The sequence below is a fragment of the Pseudorasbora parva genome, chromosome 1 (genome assembly GCF_024679245.1).
Source record: "Pseudorasbora parva isolate DD20220531a chromosome 1, ASM2467924v1, whole genome shotgun sequence".
NCBI lineage: Eukaryota > Metazoa > Chordata > Actinopteri > Cypriniformes > Gobionidae > Pseudorasbora > Pseudorasbora parva.
In genome coordinates this window covers 65,745,502-65,757,600 of record NC_090172.1, presented here as the reverse complement: position 1 = coordinate 65,757,600, position 12,099 = coordinate 65,745,502, and the positions used below count along the sequence as shown (strand labels likewise).

Here is a 12,099-nt window from a genome sequence, read left to right as displayed (position 1 = left end):
AATAATAATAATGAAAAAGAAGAATAAATAGGACCATAAAAATCTGTTGTGCCCCCTTGTTACCTTGTGTATTTATAGTGCTTGTGTTTCACCCGTGGTTTATTAGTCGTTGTATGTATGTATTATTGTAGTGTCATGAGTTTCTTGTCTTTCTTAGTTTTCTCAGTAAATGTTCCTGCACGTAGATCTGCTTCCCTGTCTGCTCATTCCTCACTCGACGTTACAACCATAGTCAGGACTGCGGAGGCAGCAGGCCAAAGTCAGAGCTCAGAGCCTTCCCCTCAGACAGAATGCCAAACACACATACCATTGGTTCTTGTCCAACTGCACACACACGGCAGTGGAGCGACTGGGCCACACTTAGTGATTAGACAATTCCTGCCGGACCTGAGACTCGAACCTGCAAACCTTCGTTTACAAGAACGACTCTCTAACCATTAGGCCACAACAGCCCAGGCATCAGCCACTAATAGCAGACTAATGCAGTTATTAATGCAGAGAGAATGAACACATTTGCTAACATGTTTCTGATACAGTGTTGGGTTACACAACTTAATATTAAAGGATTTTCGTTTAAAAAAAAAGTGTTACATACAGGCGAGGACAAGGACAGTTCATATAAAACAGCTTTAATAAATGATAAGTCTATCTTTGGCAATCATAAAATACTCAAAACCATTTAGAAGAGGAACTGGCAGCCGCAACTGTGTTTAGGAAGAGACTAAACATTAATTAATATATATTTTAAGATAAACTGTGATGAACTATTAAATTGTACTATTATCACATAATTTGATATAGCCTAGATTTTTTTTTTTTTTTTTTTAGGTGTCAGACAAAAACAGAAATCATCCTCTACAGTCACTCCATAGACTTTCCTCATCCCGAAGACTTTATTATGGGACGTCCTATTGTCCCAACCAACATTCAGTGACACTGATTTGTTGCCCAAGCAATATTTTCAATCAAAAATGTTATATATAAATACTATTTATATATAACCACTGTTGTCCTATTGTGTCCTGTGATTTTAATCTATCACTTATTGTATTTAACCAGGAAACATCTCAATTAAATCTCTTAAGAGGTTCTGTGGAAAATGCACGATTCCTGGATCACAAACGGTTAATAATCCCGCCTCCCGAAATCTCATCTGCGATTGGCTTTGTTTTTTTCTTTCTAACTTGTGTGTAGGCTGTAGATAAGTTTGGTTGTGCGAAGCATCCAAGAAAAGTTCATCCGAGACCTAGAGGAGGTGAGTATGGGAGAAAATAACGCCTCTGTGGACGGAAATACTGGGAAAATCGCATCACATATTGACTTAGAGACACGGCTGTTTGTTCTCAATATAACAATCGGGGGATAACTGGCAAACGTGTGTGTGTGTGTGTGTGAGAGAGAGAGAGAGAGAGAGAGAGAGAGAGAGAGAGAGAGAGAGAGAGAGAGAGAGAGAGAGAGAGAGAGAGAGAGAGAGAGAGAGAGAGAGAAATCCTGCATACAAAAAGGGCAAAAGTGGTGTTTTTTTGAAAATCTAATAATTTGTGTGTAGGTAGGGTTAGTGTAAGGGGGTGGAACATACAGTTACAGTATAAAAAACATGAAGTCTCTGTAAAGTCCCATAAAACATTTATTGTTCTCATCTTGTTGAAGTGAGAGCAATCATTCATAACTTTGAATTGCTTAAAGGTGCACTATGTAGTATTTTTGCAGTAAAATATCCAAAAACCACTAGGCCGGTGTTATATATTTTGTTCAGTTGAGTTCTTACAATATCCCAGATGTTTCCAACTATTTGTAAATTGTGAGAAAATTGCTATTTTAACTAAGGACCGGGACGTTTCAGCATTGCGTTTGAGGAAGTCGCCTGTCAATCGCGTCATATCAGCGCTACCCTTGGTTTCGGCTTTTATTTGGCAGGAGCGCTTTACTCTTAGCAGTGTGAACAAGTGAACGCACGGAGTAACGTCATAACATCGTTTTAAACACACTTAAATGTATCTAATATGATAAACAGAGCTACATTACCTCATAATCATAACAGGAAGAGCGGATCTGTGCAGGCGCCCGGCGACTGTGTCCCGTCCCGTCATAATAAAAGTCCCGGTATTCGCGAGGCGGGTATTTGTTTAACAATCGCTCCAGCGGCCGTGCTCAGCTCCTCAACACTCGGTCCTGCTCTGCTTTACACTACAGTAACGTTAATAACCGCATGCATGAACGTGATTTCTGCCCGAGTCCTATTTTCCACCGGCTGTGATGAGAAGACCACATCTCCCAAGATGCTGCGCTCACACTTTGCGTCATCAAACTACGCATTTGTTTGGAATAGGCGCCCTCCAGTGGACGGAAAGTTGCATAGTGCACCTTTAATGTATTTCAGCCCCAAATTTCATTTATGCTCTATAACATTAGCTAAAGTGGATATTTTTAGACGTGATTTCTGGTGAGATGCACATTGGCAGTAAAATTCATCAATATTCATCACAATTCATGGTCTTATGTCATCCAATGATCTTTTCCTTAAAAAATCAAATTAATTTGCTCTTTGAAGATTTCACTTTACTGAAGGTCCATCATTTGATTTGCAAGATCGTTGAAGATAATCAGAACATTTTGCAGTGGGATAATTTACATTGTGCCACCATTTTAGTTTGCTATTCATTAACAGTCGTCCATTAGAAAATGACCCAGCATGCATTCCTTTCACTGTACATTTCTGACTAGAGTAATTTGTTGTAAAATAATACTCTTTCATCCTGTAAATTTATGGCATTGTTTTATATTTTATATAATTATGAAATGTAATTTGTATTAATATAATTACAACAAAACCAAAAAGATGAGAAACTGCCAGGATATTTCTGGAAACTCGGGATGATTTTACTGGAAAAGCAGTGCTTCCTGGAAAACATGACAGTGAAAGTAAAAGTGAAATAGAACACCCAAACCCCGCAACAGATGTGGCGGCGCATATAAATATGAGCAGATTTCAGTCAGTCCTCAGACGCTTCGGGCGCTCTTGACTCCAGGTAGGCAGGAATATTCATACTTTATTTCTAGCACGTTTATGTCTCCAGTTGATTATATTACTCTTGCACAGATGATTGTATATTTGTGTTGTTTATATACAAATATTATAAGACATTAATTCAGTTTTTATATTTTGAAAAAAGCAAGTGAATTATTTGTTGCAGATAACTGTTGAAATCTACTTTTAAATTACATTTATTTCATTAATTTTATGTTTATGATGACTTAACTGGCTGCATTTTTTGCATGAATTAATTTAGTTAATTTATTAGTTTAAAATAAACATTTTAAATTAAAAAAAGATAAACTAATAGGATCTTTTCAAAATCAACAAATGAGCTGGAATGGATCCTGATGCATGATTTTAAAACCGTAATGAGAGTGTGTGTTATTAATGGAGCAGGTGAAATAGTTTCCTAATGTTTGCCTTGTTCTCGTCCTTCTCTGTAGGGTTTGATAGTTGACTTTAATAAGCAGCTGTGTTTCTGATCACAGTATTCGGCATCATCCTTCTGTGCAAAGTAAGTCATGAATTATGAATGTCTGAGAGAGAGTTTGCTCAGGCAGATAATTGTTTTCATCTTACATTTTTATATGTGAAATCCTTTAATTTTCTAACATTGATGAGGATTTCATATGTTCATGATTTATCACAACATTATTTTTTATTTTGTCAAATCAATGTATGGTTCAGATAACAATGTTTTGAGGTTTTACTGATCTCCTTCGTTGTATTAACTTAAAATTAAGAACTAATAATGAACAAACCATGAACAGCTGGATTTATATTAACTAATGTTAACAAAGATTAACTCATGCTGAATAGAGGTGTTGTCCATGATTAGTTCATGTTAAATAATCCGTATGGTAATGTATTGTATTGTAAGTTAAATATTTGTAAGTTAAATGATTGGATATTTTTCTCACACAAACGCATCGATTGACTTCAGAAGGAATTATTAACCAATCCTTTAAGTCAACTTACTTACCTATGCTTTCCTTCTAACCTAATATAACTAAACCAACACAAATCCCCATCCTGTACAAAAGAAACCAGAAACCACAAGCAACAGCTTTCCTAAAGTAGGCCCCCAAAACTGAGGCCTCAGCTGTTAGGAATGATCAGGCTCCGCTCCCAGCCAGTTGGCAGCCATCCTCAGACAGAAAGAGAAAACAAGAGAAAGAACAGGGGCCCAACAAATTTATAAATCCAGCATAAATCTGAACATTTTCACACAGAAAATAAGGCCTGGTACTTGAGCACAAATGCAATGTAGAAAAGACATGCTCACACAAACATAGACACACACACACACACACACACACAAACTCACACATATATGACTACCACAGAGAGCATTTGTATTAGAGCTGCAACTAACGATTATTTTTTCTGTCGACTAATCTAACGATTATTTTTCCGATTAGTCGACTAATCTAACGATTTATTTTTTTACCCTTTGAAATTTTTCAAAATTCTGTGGCACCCCCTCGCATAAGTTACGCTAGAGGTGTAACAGTACAGACTGCTCACAGTTCACTTTGTATCACAGTTTTAGGTTCACGTTTCAGAACAGTTTGGTATTTGCTATGTTCAGGGGAAAAAGGACTACTGTCAAATGAAAATAAAGAAAATAAGAACAGATAACTTAAATAGAAGCAGCAGCACAAATAAATACTATTGAGCAAAGATGAGAACAAAATAAACAATGCTTTTCAGGTAGGTCTAACATTAGTTTTTAGGTAGAGAAATGGAATGAAGTAATCAAAAGTAAAATAACCACACATTTAACTGTTTAAAATAAAAAAATAATCCTTATTAAACTTACAAAAGCTATTCAGTCAGGCGCAGTGAGTGATGTCTTTATCTTTTGTTTGACATTAAACAGACAGCAGTGAAGGCTACTGCCCCTTTAAGACCCACGGATAGTCGTCGTATTTTCTGTATGAAGTTCACTTAAGGCATAGAGTAGGCTATGACAGTTTGACATACTTTTTGTGAGTTTGTCCGTTTAAGCACAGGATTTGAAAGATAACTCAATATTTGCGCGCTTTGGGACGAGTGCACAAAGACAGATCTTCTCATTCGCGTCTCCTGGCTACACTCGGGTGATGACGGTGAAAATGACTGCTCATATTCGGACGTACAGCAGCACTCGCATGCGTTTTATAAAGTTTACAAAGAGATACCGTTTTGCCCACGTTTTCCTTTTATTATCGCTGTTGTTGTAGTGTATACCTGAGGAGTCAGCGCGTGTATCCATCGACAGAAACATACATACAGCATTATTTCCAAGTTACAACCCATATTAAAGATGCGTCATCAGATGCGAGATGAACCGAAGTGTAAGTGCGTCCCCGCAACTTTTGCTAGGGATCCCGGTTGGGAAACACTGGTCTGCATTGATTGACACCGCGCTGGCTTGTTTAGAATTATATGAGCGCCGTGACAGCGCGCTGCCGCGTGATGAAGGCGTGTCGCAACTCTGTTATTCAACTGCACTGGTTTTAAAAGCTATGTCATACTAAATGCGCCAAAATGCAATAAAACTTGTTTTACGGTCGAATGCAACGCGTGTGTGTGTGTGAGTGAATAAGAGACGCGCAAAGGGACGGAGAGAGAACTTAAGGAAATGCAGCTAAACGAATATGCGTGCGTCTTTTAAATAGCGTAAAAATGAATGAATGACGAATGTGGCGGCCGTTATTGATTATGTGGCAGTCCGCCACAAATTAGTCTATGTGTGGGAAACACTGTTTGGCCTCTGTTTAAAGTATTCCCATACTTTTGATATTCGCGGTCTAGGTTTTTGTGATAGAACCAGGAGCAGAAGCCAACATTACGCGAGATGAACGTCTGACACGACGCGTCGACGCATTTCACGAACGTCGACGTATTTCCGTAGTCGACGTCATCGATGACGTCGACGCGTCGTTGCAGCACTAATTTGTATATAATTTGGCAAAAATAAAATCAGCCAAAAATGGAGAAAAAAAAACGATATAAAGGTGTGAGACCTAATGCACACACACACACGCGCACACACACACACACGCTTACACATGCTCTCTCAATCTCTCTCATGCACACAGAGACACATGCACACACACACTCTAACACACACGTGCATGCACTGACACACAAAAACATGCTCTCGCTCTCTCTCTCTCTCTCTCTCTCTCTCTCTCTCTCTCTCTCTCTCTCTCTCTCTCTCTCTCTCTGGCTAGTTCACACGCGTGCGCACGCACACACAACAGAAGAAATATGAGAGGCAAAAGTTAGAGATGAGTCAAATAAGACACGAATATTGCAGACAGCTTCAAACCCATCACAAACTGCTTGGTTGCAGAGCCAATCATCAGGAATTCAGTTTTACTATTATTTAGTTTAAGGGGGGTGGGGGGTGGGGGTGAAACACTCAGTTTCAGTCAATCTCATGTCAATCTTGAGTACCTATAGAGTAGTATTGCATCCTTCATATCTCCGAAAAGTCTTTAGTTTTATTATATTTCTAAAAGAAATATGGGCTGTACCGAGTCTTTCAGGAAAAAACAAGCACCTGGAGGCGTATCGTGTGGGCGGAGCTAAAGAATGACGAGCACACACAAACCGGTGACGTCCTCAAGCGTGGAGAAGAAAACGTTACCCTAAATAAACCAGGGTAAAGGCTAAAATAAATTGAACAGGAGAAACAGCAGCAGCAGGACGTCCGTCTCTGTGGTATGGACTGTATTTAGTGGCCTGTCAACATTTGTGTGTGTTTACTCACAGTTTATGAGGACATGATTCGGTTTATGGACTATTGTATGCGACTAAACCTTAGAAGTAGCACGCTAAACGGTTTTGCACGTCAGAGTCAGAATAGTGTAACGTTATACAGAGAACAACAATGGAGTCCGTTAGCGCATTTGAATGACGAAGCACGCTTTGTGAGAACGTCACCTAGGTTTATGTTTGGGTGGTTTTACAATAATCAAACTGACACCTATAGTGCTCAGCTAAACAAATGTATTTAAACACACACCATAGATCGCATGCTCCATTAATAAATTAACTAACGTTATACACGATTGTGTCGTTGACTGATGTTTACTCACGTGACGATAGCCGACAGCACAGACATTCGAAGCAGTTTTACTCACCGGCTGCTTCCAAAGCAGGACCGAACCTTTATTGCGGGGACCGCTCCGTCAAAAACACACTTCTTTGGTAACTGTTGATTTGGTGAAGTCCTGACAGCAGTGAACGGTGGAGATCCACTTTGAGACGCGACTGAAGCGATGTTGTGAAGCTTCCCGTCATTTCTGTGTTCAAATCGGTTCAAATGCAGTGCTGCCTTCCCAGAATGCTGTGCTGAAACGTTGAAGTCGCTCGACGTCACCCATAGGAATAAAGTGGAGCACGGCGCGTCAGAAGTGTTCACGGACGACTGGATCTGCAGCTGAGAGTGTTTACGGACGTGCATTTCCTCTCTCGCTCTAGTCACGTGCGCGCGCACCCTACCGGGAGAAGAGACCGTACGGCCCATACAAGGACCTTCCGCTCTATTAACGTCAAGCCGACCCATACTCGAAAAAAACTCTCCGAAACTTGTGAGAAACCGGAAGGAGTATTTTTGACACAGAAATACTCCATCAAACGTCCAACATTAGTTTTTGAAACTTTGTCTATGTTTAGGATGGGAATCCAAGTGTTTAACAGTGTAAAGCTCAGTATGCATGAAACAGCATTTCACCGCCCCTTTAAGGGAATTCAGGGACAGCCAATGTGTGATATCCCTGATACATGCAGTGAGTGAGTCAGGCAAGGATGGCCCACAGAGCTGGTGGTGAAGTAAATTTGAATGTCATCAGCATAGCAATGAAATTGAAGTCCATGCCTCCGTATGATGTTGACAAGTGGATATATATAAATGATAAGCAGTAGTTGAACAAGAACGGAGCTTTTAGGAACACCCTGTGAAAGCCGAGCAGTGGCAGATTTATAGCCTTGTATGATGATGTAATATTTTCTGTCGCTGATGTAGGAGATGAGCCAGGAAAGAGCAGAAACAGTGATGCCAATATCAGAAAGACGAGAAATTAGTATTTCATGGCAGACTGTGTCGAATCCAGAGCTTAGATCCAGAAGATGTTTATTACCCTGAGTCCATAGATAGAAGAATATAATTAGCCATACGAAGAAGAGCAGTTTCAGTCCTGTGACGTGTGAAAACCTGACTGAAAAGGTTCAAAAAGGCCGTTAGCACTCAATTCTGAAGCCACAACTTTTTCAAGGATTTTACTCAAGAATGCTAAGTTTGAGATTGGCCTATAGTTATTCATATTTAGATGGTCAAGTCCCGTTTTTTTTAAGAATGGGGGTCACGGCAGCCAGTTTTAATTCTCCTGGAACAATAGCAGTTGTTAAACTTGAGTTTATTATATTTGATGAAAGGTTCAACCTCACAAACACACATCTTGAGTAAAACAGTCGGAGTAGGGTCAAGCTGACAGGATGTAGAGTTAGACTTCACAATTAGATCACAGATGCCAGCAGACCCAGATAGCAGACAAACAGTGAATCAGCGTTGAATCAATGTTAATGCATCAACTAAAATATCATTGAATCAATGTTGAGATGTCAATGTTGAGAATGTTGATTTTTCATCAGGTTTGCACCCTGAAATAATGTTATTTCAACGATGAAAAATAGATCAAGATGGGCTTAAAATCAATAGTTTTCCAACTAAAATGAAACCACTTATTTAAGTGAATCAATGTTTAATCAATGTTAATGCATCAATCAAAATATCCTTGAATCAATATTGAAATATATCATTGATTTTTCATCAGGTTTGCACCCTGAAATAATGTTTTTTCAACAATGAAAAATAGATCAATCTTGCTTTATGTACAGCAGGATTCTATGCCAGTTCATTTGTCTCTTTATTTTATTCATTTTAATCAGAGACCATGTGTGGCTGCAGTCGATATGATTTTGCATCAAAAAGTCACTCAAAGTAAACACCATCCTTCAGTTTACATGCAAATGTCTTTATTTATGCCCCCACAGTTACAACAGGAAATCTCACAATGACTTAAAACAATTACATCTGAATTTATGACACAAATGAGAAGAGCCTGGAAAAACATGACAACGTGCATCTGCAAAATGGAAGTAAATACAAATGTAAACTTGCCAATAAATACAGAAATGACACAGCACTACTGAAAGAAGGTAGAAGAAAGAATAATACTCCAAACTCAGGGGGTTCCACCAGGAGCAATGCCCCGAAGCCTTTCAGGTTGTAATGGAGCCAGTTCTGCACCGTCCCAGCAAAGATAAACTCTGATGCCTCTTATTATCAGCATTCACAGCATCTAAAACAACAAGAAGTTAGTAAATATTTGGAAATGTAGCCTTTTTATATAATTATATATATATATATATTATTATATAATATAATTTTATAACACATTGCAGCTCTTGTGCTGCATCATAACAGCATTAACACCAATTTGCATCACAACACACGACAACTCTTTACATTAATAACAATGAACAAAACCATACAAAAAGACATACCTGTAGAATGAAATAAATCACCCTCTTAGTGGTTATCACTGCAGGCTTAACTGACCTAAATCAAATGTAAAATAAAATCAACACTGGCCTTGATGACGACAAAAGGACAAATAACTTGTAAAATATATGTTAATAGTCAAATTAAATGATCAAAACATTACCCATACTAAATCACAGACATAAAATCGTTGAAAACGCAACTTATTTTGCATTATTATATGTATTTGCATTATATATTAGCTTAAGTATACCCAGCCACAGCGTGCAGTACACATTGCTACTGCTGTGTTGCGTCATCTCATGTCTTACCAAACATTTTTCCTGAGAGTCCTCACACAAACAGCACCAGCACGACATGAAATCATTAGATTCTGCCAAATTCAGAAGGATTCACAAATAAAATTACAATTCTAACTCTTTTACACATATTTGTCAAGTATTTGGGAAATGGTGTTATTACAGATGCTGCAGATTTCAGATGGACAGTTAGATATTAGACAGTCTGACAAAGTAGAAGCCCTTAGTGAATTTGATAAAGCAGATTTTCTTTTGTAGCCTACAAAAGAAAATCTGCTTTATCAAATTCACTAAGGGCTTCTACTTTGTCAGACTGTCTAATATCTAACTGTCCATCTGAAATCTGCAGCATCTGTAATAGATGCTGGAAAGCTAAAACTGAAGTTTATGAGTTTGTGATCTGAAAAATGCAAAATCAGTTCCACTAACAAGAATATTATTTAAACCAGATGTACATATAAGATCCAGTGTGTGACCCTTGGAGTGAGTAGCAAAGTTACTATGTTGAGCTAAATTGAAACACTCCAGAACAAACATCAATTCGTTGTATTGCACAGTTTTCGTGTATGTTGAAATCACCAAGAAAAATGACAGAAGAATGACTAGCACAGACGAGTAACTCACTAATCTCAGAGACAAAAAAGTCAGAATGAAGTTTTGGGGGTCGATAAATTAAGATTACCGCCATTTAAGTTTTGCCAGTCATTTTCAACACAAGGTATACGTCATGTAACTCAATCTTAGATATTTTGATATTCTCACGACCAACTATAGCTAACCCTCCACCTCTATGATGGAGATGAGATTGAGAGAAATAAATGTACCCAGGTGGTGTTAAAAGGTTTAAATTAAAGAAGTGATTGGGCACCTGCCAGGTTTAAAAGGTTCAAAGGTAGCATGTCCAGGTTTGCGTCGGTGATGATGTCATTTAGCGTATCGCGGTTCGTACCGTGGGTGGTGCATCGTGTTTTTTCAGTTTGGTTTGAATATCGTTACACCCCTAATAGATGCACACAGAAAATGATTGCTTCTATTGCACCACTATATTATTAATACATTATCACTGGAGTCATTTTTGGAAATTCTCTCTGATAGGTGAAAGGGATCAACCAGACCAGATGGCCCAGCTGTAAGTATTTCTTGTTTAAAGTTTTGACTTTATCTTTATTATTTTTATAATCAACTCATTATTATCAATGAGTAATACAACCAGGGGTCCGTTCTTCCTATGTGGCTAACTCAGTTAGCTGGATTTAATTGTTGACGATTGGGCTCGATCTCGGATTGTTTGGTCCTTCGGGGCTCATCCTGGTCTTGTTGTCATAGCAACAGGTCCGTAAACTTAAACCTGCTCATCATGTAAACAGGATTAGATCGCATCTTGAGGTGATATTAAAATCTGTCCCAGCCACTGCTACTTTATTACAAGAGTCCATTACTGAACCAGGGGCAATAATCATTTAAAATAATACTAATATAAAAGTTTACTTGAAAGTAATATTATAATGTTTTGTAAAATGTGTGTATAATACTAAAGACACAGTCACTTGATTGAGAGATTTATTTGTGATGGAATCATTTCTTTATAATTTTATTGGAGTCTTACACACATGCAGTAACGTTAATCTGAGTTAATTTATTGCATTAGCGGTCCGGAAATTATACGGTCCGGAAATCGTGTTTTTTTCTTTTTTTCTTCTTTGTCAAGTTTTTTGCCAGGTGTCTTTTTTAATTATATGATGTCATTCCGTTGTCTTGACGCCAGCTAATCACTGCATTGCTGATCGTGGTTTCGAGTATCGCTCACCTGCCCTCTTCAGGGAACACAGTCACGAGCAGTGATCTCAGATAATTTAATCCAGATATATTAATCCAATCCACAAATTCATTTGAAGAACCAAATTAGCCAGAGATAAGTTATCATGATTAAAAGATTTGGGATCTGTCAAATCATCTCAGATGTATTAAAGGACAACGCCGGTGAGAAATGAACCTAGGGGTAATTAACAGATGGTTACCAAGTAGATCGTTCTCTGGGATGCGTTTTCATGAAAATCGAATGTAAAGAGTTTTATCTCTAAACACAGATTATCTTATAGCGCTTGTCTATGGGGCATGGAATAAGTGAAATTAAATCGCTAGTTAATACCACTAACAAGGGTCAAAATAGCCTCACACTAACACGGCAGCATAATGAGGGTCTC

General features: G+C 38.3%; 1 long non-coding RNA gene across 1 annotated transcript; it reads left to right on the top strand.

Moving 5' to 3' along the window:
* The first annotated feature begins 1,419 nt into the window (after positions 1 to 1,419).
* Positions 1,420 to 11,024, top strand: LOC137088130 (uncharacterized). Its single transcript, XR_010907545.1, has 3 exons — positions 1,420 to 3,029; positions 3,481 to 3,551; positions 10,991 to 11,024. It is a non-coding gene; the product is annotated as an uncharacterized lncRNA (long non-coding RNA).
* The last annotated feature ends 1,075 nt before the right edge of the window (positions 11,025 to 12,099 follow it).